Source organism: Lipophrys pholis (assembly GCF_963383615.2).
Source record: "Lipophrys pholis genome assembly, chromosome: 9".
Lineage (NCBI taxonomy): Eukaryota > Metazoa > Chordata > Actinopteri > Blenniiformes > Blenniidae > Lipophrys > Lipophrys pholis.
The window spans coordinates 309692-319960 of NC_137639.1; positions in this window are offsets into that span (position 1 = coordinate 309692).

Consider the following 10269-nt stretch of genomic DNA (forward strand, 5'->3'; position numbering starts at 1 on the left):
TAGAGCCTGACAATCGTGACATTAGAAACATATTGGTCATCACCGATCATTTCACTCGGTTTGCAGTAGCTGTGCCAACAAAAGACCAAAAGGCCAGAACTGTAGCCAAGGCTCTCTGGGAAGGCTTCCTGGTCAACTATGGGTTCCCTAGTCGTCTCCATAGTGATCAGACTTTGAATCCCACACGATCAAGGAGCTGTGTTCACTGATAGGAGCTGAGAAAGTGCGTACCACTCCGTACCATCCCCAGGGAAACCCTGTGGAACGCTTTAACAGGACCCTAATCAGTATGCTGGGAACTCTAGAGGAGAAAGATAAACATCACTGGCGAGATTCTGTGAAGCCTGTTGTACACGCATACAACTGTACGAGGAATGACTCAACAGGTTACTCACCGTACGAGCTAATGTTCGGCAGGCAGCCAACCCTCCCAGTTGATCTCATCCTTGGTCTGAAACCTCCAACTGAGATCCACACCACACATTCAGACTACGTCAAGAGTTTGCGCCGGCGACTCAAAGAAAGCTATGCACTCGCTGCAGAGAACTCCAGAAAGTCCGGTGAAAGAAACAAGCTCAGGTTTGATGCTAAAGTGAAAACTGCTGAGTTGACAGAAGGAGACCGTGTTTTGGTGAAAAATGTCAACATCAGAGGAAAACACAAATTAGCTGATAAATGGGAAAAGACAATTCACGTTGTTGTGAAACGAATTGATGGTGGTCCTGTGTACGTAGTTAAGCCTGAGACAGGGAATGGTCCTCAGCGTACGCTTCACAGGGACCTACTCCTACCATGTGGATTTTTGCCAGTTGAGACTACTCCTGAGCCAGAGTCACACCAGAGAAAACGACACAAAATGCACTTGAGAAACCAACAAGTTGAGAGTCAAGACATGGGATCTGATAATTCAGACGAAGAAGAGGTGTATGATGGTTACTATGTGAAAGAGCCCCTGCCGTTCATAACATTGGGACCTTATGTGCAAGAGTTTGAAAGTACTCCTACTCGTGACCCCCAGTCCCTTCTGAACCCCATGGCTCCTGAGTTTCGATCATCAGAACTCAAAACCAGTCAGGATAACTCAGTCATGCCCTTTGAATCAGATGACATAATGAGGCCTGTGAGCCAGTCTCCTGGGCAAAGTGAGCATGTCATTATCGACATTCCAGAAAGTGACATATTGCCAAATTCCGAGGTCACAGGCTCTACACCAACTCAAAATGCACATAGCACTGAAACTCCTCAAAGAACATCAGCGACTAATGCTGAGGATGTACCATGTGAGCCCAGACGTTCACACCGAGAAAGGCATCCTCCGCCAAAGTTCACCTATGATGAGTTAGGGAAACCACTGATCCTTGCCCTAACGCAATTTTTTGGGAAACTCCAAGGAATCATCACTGACCATCAGATGCTCAGTAGAGTCTAAAGCGCATGCAGAGACTCATGCGGTCTAGAGGGGGTGGATGTAACCCTGTTATTTTGCCCTGTCTTATCCTAGAATAGAGTATGATTTAAACACTTGTTAAAATGAATGGAGTGTAATTCTGAGTTTCGCCAAAAGGTGGCAGTGCACTAACACACTTAGCACACTTCTTCGTTGTTTTCTTTCTCTGGCATCGATCTTGCTAAGCTAAGCACATCGTGGAGAGACAAACCGAGAGCACCTGTGAATGTTTAGAACTCATTGAAACTTAAAAGAAAATCATTTAGAAACGTGGTTATCCTGACTGGTTTTTTAGAGGATTCGTCTGGATCTGATTCTTGGTTCTGCTGAACTGGATTCCTCTTTGTTCGCCCTGGTGCCTGGTTCCCTGATCCATCTCCTCGTCCAACAGCGCTGCAACGGTCACACTGGGGTATCCCTCTCCCTCTCCCTCCCCTCTCCTTTTTTTTATGGACACTGAGTATTACAGATCCTAATTTGAGTGCACTCAGGGGTAAATTTTATTTGGTACCCACCTTTATATTTTTTTGTCTTTTATTTTATTCTTTCCTGAGATCTCAGAGGTTATATTGTTGTTGATCTGTACATTTGTTGTGTTATTTCAAATGAAACGTTGACTTACAAAAAAAAGAAAGAACTGGAAAAACAAATACTAATTCAAACTAAGACTTAAATCTGTTGTCGTGTGCTTCTTTCGGAGTGGAATCTACCAGTTATTAAACTGTTAGATGTATATACAACCAGCCTCCTCATCGAATCTAGATTTAGATAGCCTTACCTTCGAATCGTAAGAGTTCCTACTAGCAGGAAAAGCACCGTAGGGCTACACAAACCATATTTTTCCACCATCCCAAAGAGACGATGCTTTCCTGATTTGGTCCAATTTGGGAATTAAACATTTTAAAGACCTATATATTAATAAGACATTTGCATCTTTTCAACAGCTCTCAGACTCTTTCTCACTTCCTAAACACCAGTTTTTTAGGTATTTACAGGCCCGCAGTTTTGTTCGCAGCACATTTCCAGAGTTTCCCAACCTGCCCAGTAGTACTCCTTTAGATAATTTCCTGAAGCCTATGTCATCCTTGAAGGGTACTATTTCACTTATTTATAAAAAAATCCACTCATTGCGCCCGCAGTCCCTTAATTCTATAAGATCCCTTTGGAGTGAGGATCTGGGGATGGAGATACCGGACCGGCTTAGGGCAGAGATACTGAACAGGGTACATAAATCTTCAATTTGTGCAAGACATGGTGTTATTCAATGTAGGCTGATACATCGTGTGTATTTTACGAAAGCACGATTAGCAAAAATGTATAAGAATGTGTCCCCACTATGCGATCGTTGTCAGCAGTCACCAGCGAATCTGATTCACTCTTTTTGGCTCTGTCCTTCTCTCTGTAAATACTGGACAGATATTTTTGATACTCTGTCGGTGGTTGTGGGGAGGCCAATTAAACCAAATGCACTTTGTTTTCTGTTTGGTGTCTCCCCTTCAGCGTCACTCCACAAGCCCCAACGAGATGTTATAGCGTTTACAACTCTCTTGGCTAGACGGCTCATACTGATCACCTGGAAATCGAGTCGACCTCCCTCTTATACTCGCTGGATAAGAGATATTCTCTATTTCATTAAACTGGAAAAAATCCGGCTCTCAACCATTGGCTTATCCGACAAATTTGGCAGTATCTGGAGTCCTTTCCTTCAATATATCCAAAGGATTAAGTTCCCTCAGAGTGACCTAGATGTCTGAAAATGTAGGATGTGTGTCTCGGGTGGAGGTTAAAGCAGGTCCCAACTTAAACTTTAAACAATTTTAAATTGTGTGATGACTGATGTGTTTCTGTTTTTGTTTGTTTTGTTTTTTTTCTTTCTGAGTTGTATGTGTGAGTGTTTCTCAACTCAACTGTGTGATTATAATTGACTGACTATGTTAATATTTGCCAGATATCTATGTGATTAAAAAATGGTCTGTTGGAAAAAAAAAAAAAGAAAAAAAAAAAAAAAGAACCTTGAACCTATTGTGGAGCATGAAGGTTTGTTTTCCAGATTCTATGAAACATCAGAGACATGCATGTCCCTTCTCACGGTCACCGTGGCTGAACTTCAGTATTTGCACACCAGGGGGAGCTATTGGACTGTGTAGATCCTACACAGTCAGCGCAGTGGCTGTTCACAGCAGCTCCAAAAGGCAAAAGACAGCAAGTCATTGTCCTTCATGTTGGACGTCTCATTTCTAAAGAGTCCAGAGATAAAGACTTTAACAACACAATTGTTTGTAGCCTGGCTGCACTGACTGTTGTGATGTGAGAATTAAAAGTAGTTGTGGTATAGAACAAAAAGATGTTGAAACCTTGTGCGCACTTTTCTATTTTGCAACTTACGAAGACAATCGGAGCAGAAGTGCTGTAATGAGTATAAAGATTGATATTTTCCCACTTTGTTTCGGCTCAGTGGAAAACATCCAGTCCTCAGTTACAAGACGCGTTTCCACAGTAGCGTTTACGTGGAAATGGCAGAAACTCTGAAAACCATGTAGTTACCATGCAGGACCACAAGTTGGTGCTTTTGGCTGTTGTTGTAAGGAAACCATACAATGTTTAAGAGTGAATACAGAAAACTTCTGTTGTGTTTCGGGGGTCAGTTTACATGACAGCGATGCTCGGAGCCACTGTAAACACAACTTTTCTCTGTAGAAATGGGAATTGATATTATTGTTAATGTTTAGAGCGTATGGTTCTCTGCATATGTGTCTTCAAAAATCATGACAAAAACTAACTGCACCCACTACTGGAACTACATGGTAACTACATCGTTTGCAGCATTTCTATTTCCACGGAAAGAAAATGTAAAAAAAGATACCTTTTCATTTGAAAGGTTAGATAAACCGAGAGGAGCCTCAAGGTACGTGAATGCTGTACAACATGTAATGAGAACTTCCCGTTTTCTACCTTCACTATGGTGTTAAGTACAGATGCAATGAGAACTTCACTATAACGTTAAGTACAGACACAATGAGAACTTCACTGCAACATTAAGTACAGACACAATGAGAACTTCACTATAACGTTAAGTACAGACACAATGAGAACTTCACTGCAACTTTAAGTACAGACACAGTGAGAACTTCACTGCAACGTTAAGTACGTACTCAATGATAAGTTCACTACAACGTTAAGTACAGACACAATGAGAACTTCACTGCAACGTTAAGTACAGACACAATGATAACCTCACTATAACGTTAAGTACAGTCACAATGATAACCTCAGTATAACGTTAAGTACAGTCACAATGAGAACTTCACTATACAATTGAAAGTTCCAATTTCCAATAATAAAATATACATGGTGACAATTTAGTATACTTTAGAATTCTCTTACACATAAATTGAAATGTTTACATGTATTACTCCATATAATTTTGCTTGATAAATGATGGAAATCAAAAATACAGCATCTCAACGAAGGTTGGGTGACCAACGAAGTTACTGAGAAGGTTATGTAATTGTCTGTGTGTATTTATTTATTTATGTATTGGTTTATATGTATGTATTTTACCAACATTTCGCAAAAACTACTCACATGAAATGCATGAAATTTTCAGGGATGATTTATCATCATCCAAGGACCAATCCATTAGATGTTGGGACGTTAACGGTTAACTGTTTCTGAATACATCCCAAAAAACTGCGAAAAAATGTCCCATACAAAGTGGATGAGAGAGGCTCCTCATGGAGGAGATCAGAGGAGATCAGCGTCTATTGCCATCAGTACTCTCATATGACCTCTTTTTTCAGTAACGAGTAATCTGACGTGTTACTATTTCCAAACAAGTAATCAGATTAAAGTTACTTATCCAAGTCACTGTGCGTTACTAATGTAGCGTCCAATAGGACGAGTTTCTTATCTGCAAAGCGTCTTTATTGTTAACCTGAACTGGCTGCTCCCTCATTCATGCACATTGCATGCATCCATCTGACCCACCCCCTTCTCCACTCTCAGCCAATCACAGGCCAACTCGCTCTGACGGTGCATTCAGGTAACACAAAAGATTTGGAACAAACAAACAAACATCAATAAACCATATTATTGCACCCACAGATATAAAACCGAGATGCCACACGGCCTATCAGCGCCTGTTTACGTGATGTGTCTGCAGCGCCGCCATCTTGGGGACGTCTCCCGCTTGTGATCGACATATAGATCCCAGGCTAGAAAATCCACACAAACAAATTGTAGATCGCTTGCCAGTCCACGTATCAACACAAATAATAGCTCATTTTAAAGCTGACGAAAAGCTCTATCCAGTGGAAATCTCATGGAGGAAATATTGGCAGAGGGAAAAGTCTGAAAAAAGCGGAAGACTAATAAAGCTGGGGAAAAAAAACTAATTTAATTTTATTTATTCATTCATTTTCTTCTGCTTATCCATTTCCGGGTCGCAGGGGTGTCAGTCTGAGTATTAATACCCAGATCACATCGCACCTGATTAAGAACCTTCCTGCAGGTGGTGAGCCCACGGGAAGGTGGCGCCCGGCCACAAACTACTCGTTGTACAGCTGGACATTGAGCTTGAGCTTTTTAAAGTAACCTTTTCATATGCTTTAAGTACATGAATCATTCATGTTGTTGGGATTTATGGTTGGTTATTAGCATTAAATTACTGTAAGTAATAGATTACTGAAAGTAATAAATCACTGGAAGTAATTTATGAAAAATTAAAATTATTAATGGAAGTAAACGGTCATTTACTCATTAACAACTCCTAAAGTAATTGAGTAATTACTTAAAAAAAGGAAAAAATGAATAAATTATCAAAAATTATTTATTAATAAAAAAATTATTAATTTGCATAAATTTGTTATTTATGTATTAATAATAAATCGGGGCACCACCAGATAAACTGGAAATAGCTAATACCAAAATATCAGTCTCGTTTGTAAAATGTTTATTTAAGTTAGTTAATATTTCTGTGTAAAATATAACAATCTTAAATAAAAGAGAAGGTGTGAGATCCGAGCACAGACTGTTACAAACCAGTGAATTGTCAACAATAAATACACAATAATCACCAAGAATCGTTCAATTCAGCAAACAGGCGTTTATTAATAAAAATGTATTCATTCATCAATAATTCTGAAATCATCTCATAAATCAACACATTCAAACAGCAAACGACATCTAACACAGAGATCTAATCTATTAAACAGCAAACACTATGTACAAAGAGTGTGTGTGTGTGTGTGTGTGTGTGTGTGTGTGTGTGTGTGTGTGTGTGTGTGTCTGGAGAGATGAGGGTGGCGGTGTAATGACCTCGAACGTCCACCAGGTGGAGGCAGACGTCGGCGGGTCAATGTGGTGACTGTGACGACCGCTAGGGGCGTGCGGCGGCGCACAGAGGGAGAGCGCAATGACTTGATGTGTCCACCAGGTGGAAGTCAAGAGGGATTGTGATGACCCACGCGACCACTAGAGGCGTTTGACTCGCTCCTTCTGGGGATGCGGCGGTTGCTTAGCGGCCAGATAAACAAGACGTCCGTCGAGCGTGCATGCACGAGGGCGGTCTCGGAGCGAGTTAGTCTACCGAGGGTGTAACGAACTGGCGGTTCCGTTGGCCCGGTTCCGTTGGCCCGGTTCTGACCACCGGAGTCCTAAGTGGAGGTCGGGACCTGCAGTTAGAACTCTGGTGATCAAGGCAGATCTGCTCTGCAACATGCAGTAGTGTGTGACCTTATCTTGATCAGATAAGGGGGGAGCGCAGAGCTGCGAGGAGATCCGGGTTAGTGAAGAAGGGGGGAGAATGAGAGAGGATGAAGACAAGAGAAAGACAGAGAATTCTGACAACGCTCAGTTCTGAACCCTGGTTCCTCCACACAGAGCTCCCAGTGGGCCTGGAGCTCACTTGGACCTCTGGTTCTGAGGTGGAAAACCAGAGTCCTGGACTTGGTTGGTGCGCGTGAACGCGCCTACACAAACATATGAGATGCTGAGCCTTCTGATCGGCACATTGAAACACATTGCATTTTCAACAGAACATCATTCTAACTATTCTGCCCAGAAAAAGCTCTCACCCTCCGGTTCTGTTGTTGGTTCTGGGAGGCTGTGGTAACTGGTTGTTACCGGGTCTGAATTCAGCGTCCTGAATTCAGAGGCCTGGCTTCAGCTGCAGGAGTGGACAGCTGAGAGGATGATTGGAGAAGAGGAAACGCTGGCTCTGGTCTCCAGAATCCCCCAAAAAGGCAAAAATAGAGGAAACAGAAGATGTAGTCCGAACTGGGTCCTGCTCATCCAGCGGGCTGGTGTCTTGTTTCTTTTATTCCTCTTGGGTGCTCTCTATACCATCCTGAGGTAGGAGAGACATGTCTCTCCCTCGATGGTCAGATGAGAAGCAGAGAGATTTGGTAGGAGAAGTTTCACCCAGGCTAGAATTTCGGACCCCTGTAGTGTTCGGGTCGGATTCGAGCATCCTCATTGGCCACTTCCGGGGTCTGGCTCGCTCCCCTGCTGTTTTATGGCCTGTTTATTGTTGCTGGTGTTTTCCTTCGGGGGAGAAACTTCTTGGAAGAGTTCAATGGAATCTTCAGCCCCAACAATGTACTTAAAGCATATTCATGAGGAATGATGTCCTTATCTGTATGAAAACATCTAACAGCTCTTGTGTCCTGGCCAAGGTTCAGCTTGCAAGTTATCACTATCACTACCAAAACAAAGGTGTCGCACTGGCTGTCAGTCTCGATTAAGTTTTTTTAATACTTGAAATGGCTCGAGTAACGCTGGAGTCAGAGGCTCTGAGTATCTATAGATTTTTCATGAAAACCATTTCTTTGGTTGCTGGGCCTTGTCAAGCAGGCATAGAGATATTGAACGAGCCTGTTCACTATGTACTGAATCATGTGAATGTGTACTGCACAAACACAACACACGGCTACCAATAAATTATCACTTCAATCAGCATAAATGCACAACTTAATTGTGAAAAGTGATGCCTCGGTTCCTTGTGTCCAATGAACGCCTGTTTGTGCACCTATAAGCTGCACAAAACAAGGGTATTTCGATTTTCACAAAAACTTGCCTTCGCTTGCGAAGACCTTTCCAAGATGGCGGATAGCGGATCACACCACAGGAGGCAAACGAGGCATCTAGTGTTTTATATCTAGGATTGCACCAAGAACACAACAGCATATGGAACCAAACAGCAGAGATGTTACACTATATTTTGTAATTTTCCTGAGTAAAAAGATAGGCAGGAAGCGCCCCTTTTTTCAATCAGTCATTTAATGAAAGACTTTAATTGCCCCCAGGGGGGCAATTAAAAAGTTTCATCGAGCAGGTGGTGCAAATATATAAATAGATAGATAAATAAATAATGTAACAACAGACTACAGCTACATCACTGGGTAAATAAATAACAGTAATAGTAAAAATCTGATAATAAAACTGTGAGTCAGATATAAATATGACAAAGAATGAAGGTTTAAGGTTAAATATGTACCAGCAGGATGTCAGAGGTCAAACATGTACCAGCAGGATGTCAGAGGTCAAATATGTACCAGCAGGAGGTCAAAGGTCAAACATGTACCAGCAGGATGTCAGAGGTCAAACATGTACCAGCAGGATGTCAGAGGTCAAACATGTACCAGCAGGAGGTCAAAGGTCAAACATGTACCAGCAGGAGGTCAAAGGTCAAACATGTACCAGCAGGATGTCAGAGGTCAAACATGTACCAGCAGGATGTCAGAGGTCAAATATGTACCAGCAGGAGGTCAAAGGTCAAATATGTACCAGCAGGAGGTCAAAGGTTAAATATGTACCAGCAGGATGTCAGAGGTTAAACATGTACCAGCAGGATGTCAGAGGTCAAATATGTACCAGCAGGAGGTCAGAGGTTAAACATGTACCAGCAGGAGGTCAGAGGTCAAACATGTACCAGCAGGAGGTCAGAGGTCAAATATGTACCAGCAGGAGGTCAGAGGTTAAACATGTATCTTTACCCATATATTCTCATGGTTTGTCCTTCAGAGAGCCTTTGAAGAGAGATTATTCTGCATTGACCCAGGAGGAGTAGCAGTAAGGAGGCTTCTAACCACCAGCAGATACACTTTTAGTTTTATTCTTATTCAACCCCTTCGGAACTTCATCACGTGAAGCTAATAGACTTTTGATGGACTCTGTCTCTGGTACCCAGGATTATCTTAAACTTTACGCCATGTAAAGCAGGAAAGACGGTAGTTTCACAGTTCTGGGTTGACGTTGCTTCTAAATGAACTGCCTCAGGACTGAGTTCCTGGCAAAACTGGTTGTCATTTTTATGTTGAGACGATGGGGGGTGTTGTATTGTGGCAGCTGCTAAAAGTAAGTAAAAAGTTACTTGTAATCTAACTTAGTTACTTTTGAATACAAGTAATCAGTAAAGTTACTAAATTAAACGTTAAAGGAGTAACTAGTAATCAGTATTCAGATTACTTTTTAAAGGTAACTGTGGCAACACCATGGAGACGCTCCCTGCGCAGTGTTTCACACAGTGACGTAGCTACCTGACAGGCGAGCTAGTGGCTATCATGCTAGTGATGAACTCAGTTCTGTAAACAAATGGTGTATTGGTGAAGGTCTGAGCTCTACCGAGTGTAGTTCTATATATTTTTTTAACCAGAGGTAAAACCTTTTGAAATTATAGTATCAAACTAACTGATAAAACTATTTAATTTCCAGCGGTGTTCTATTTTTTGTTTTTTTTTGTGATGCACCAATAAATTCAATTAAATTGAGCAGGTAAATGCTGGTATCAGTTTGACAGAAGAGGCCTAGCAGGTCTGAGCAGA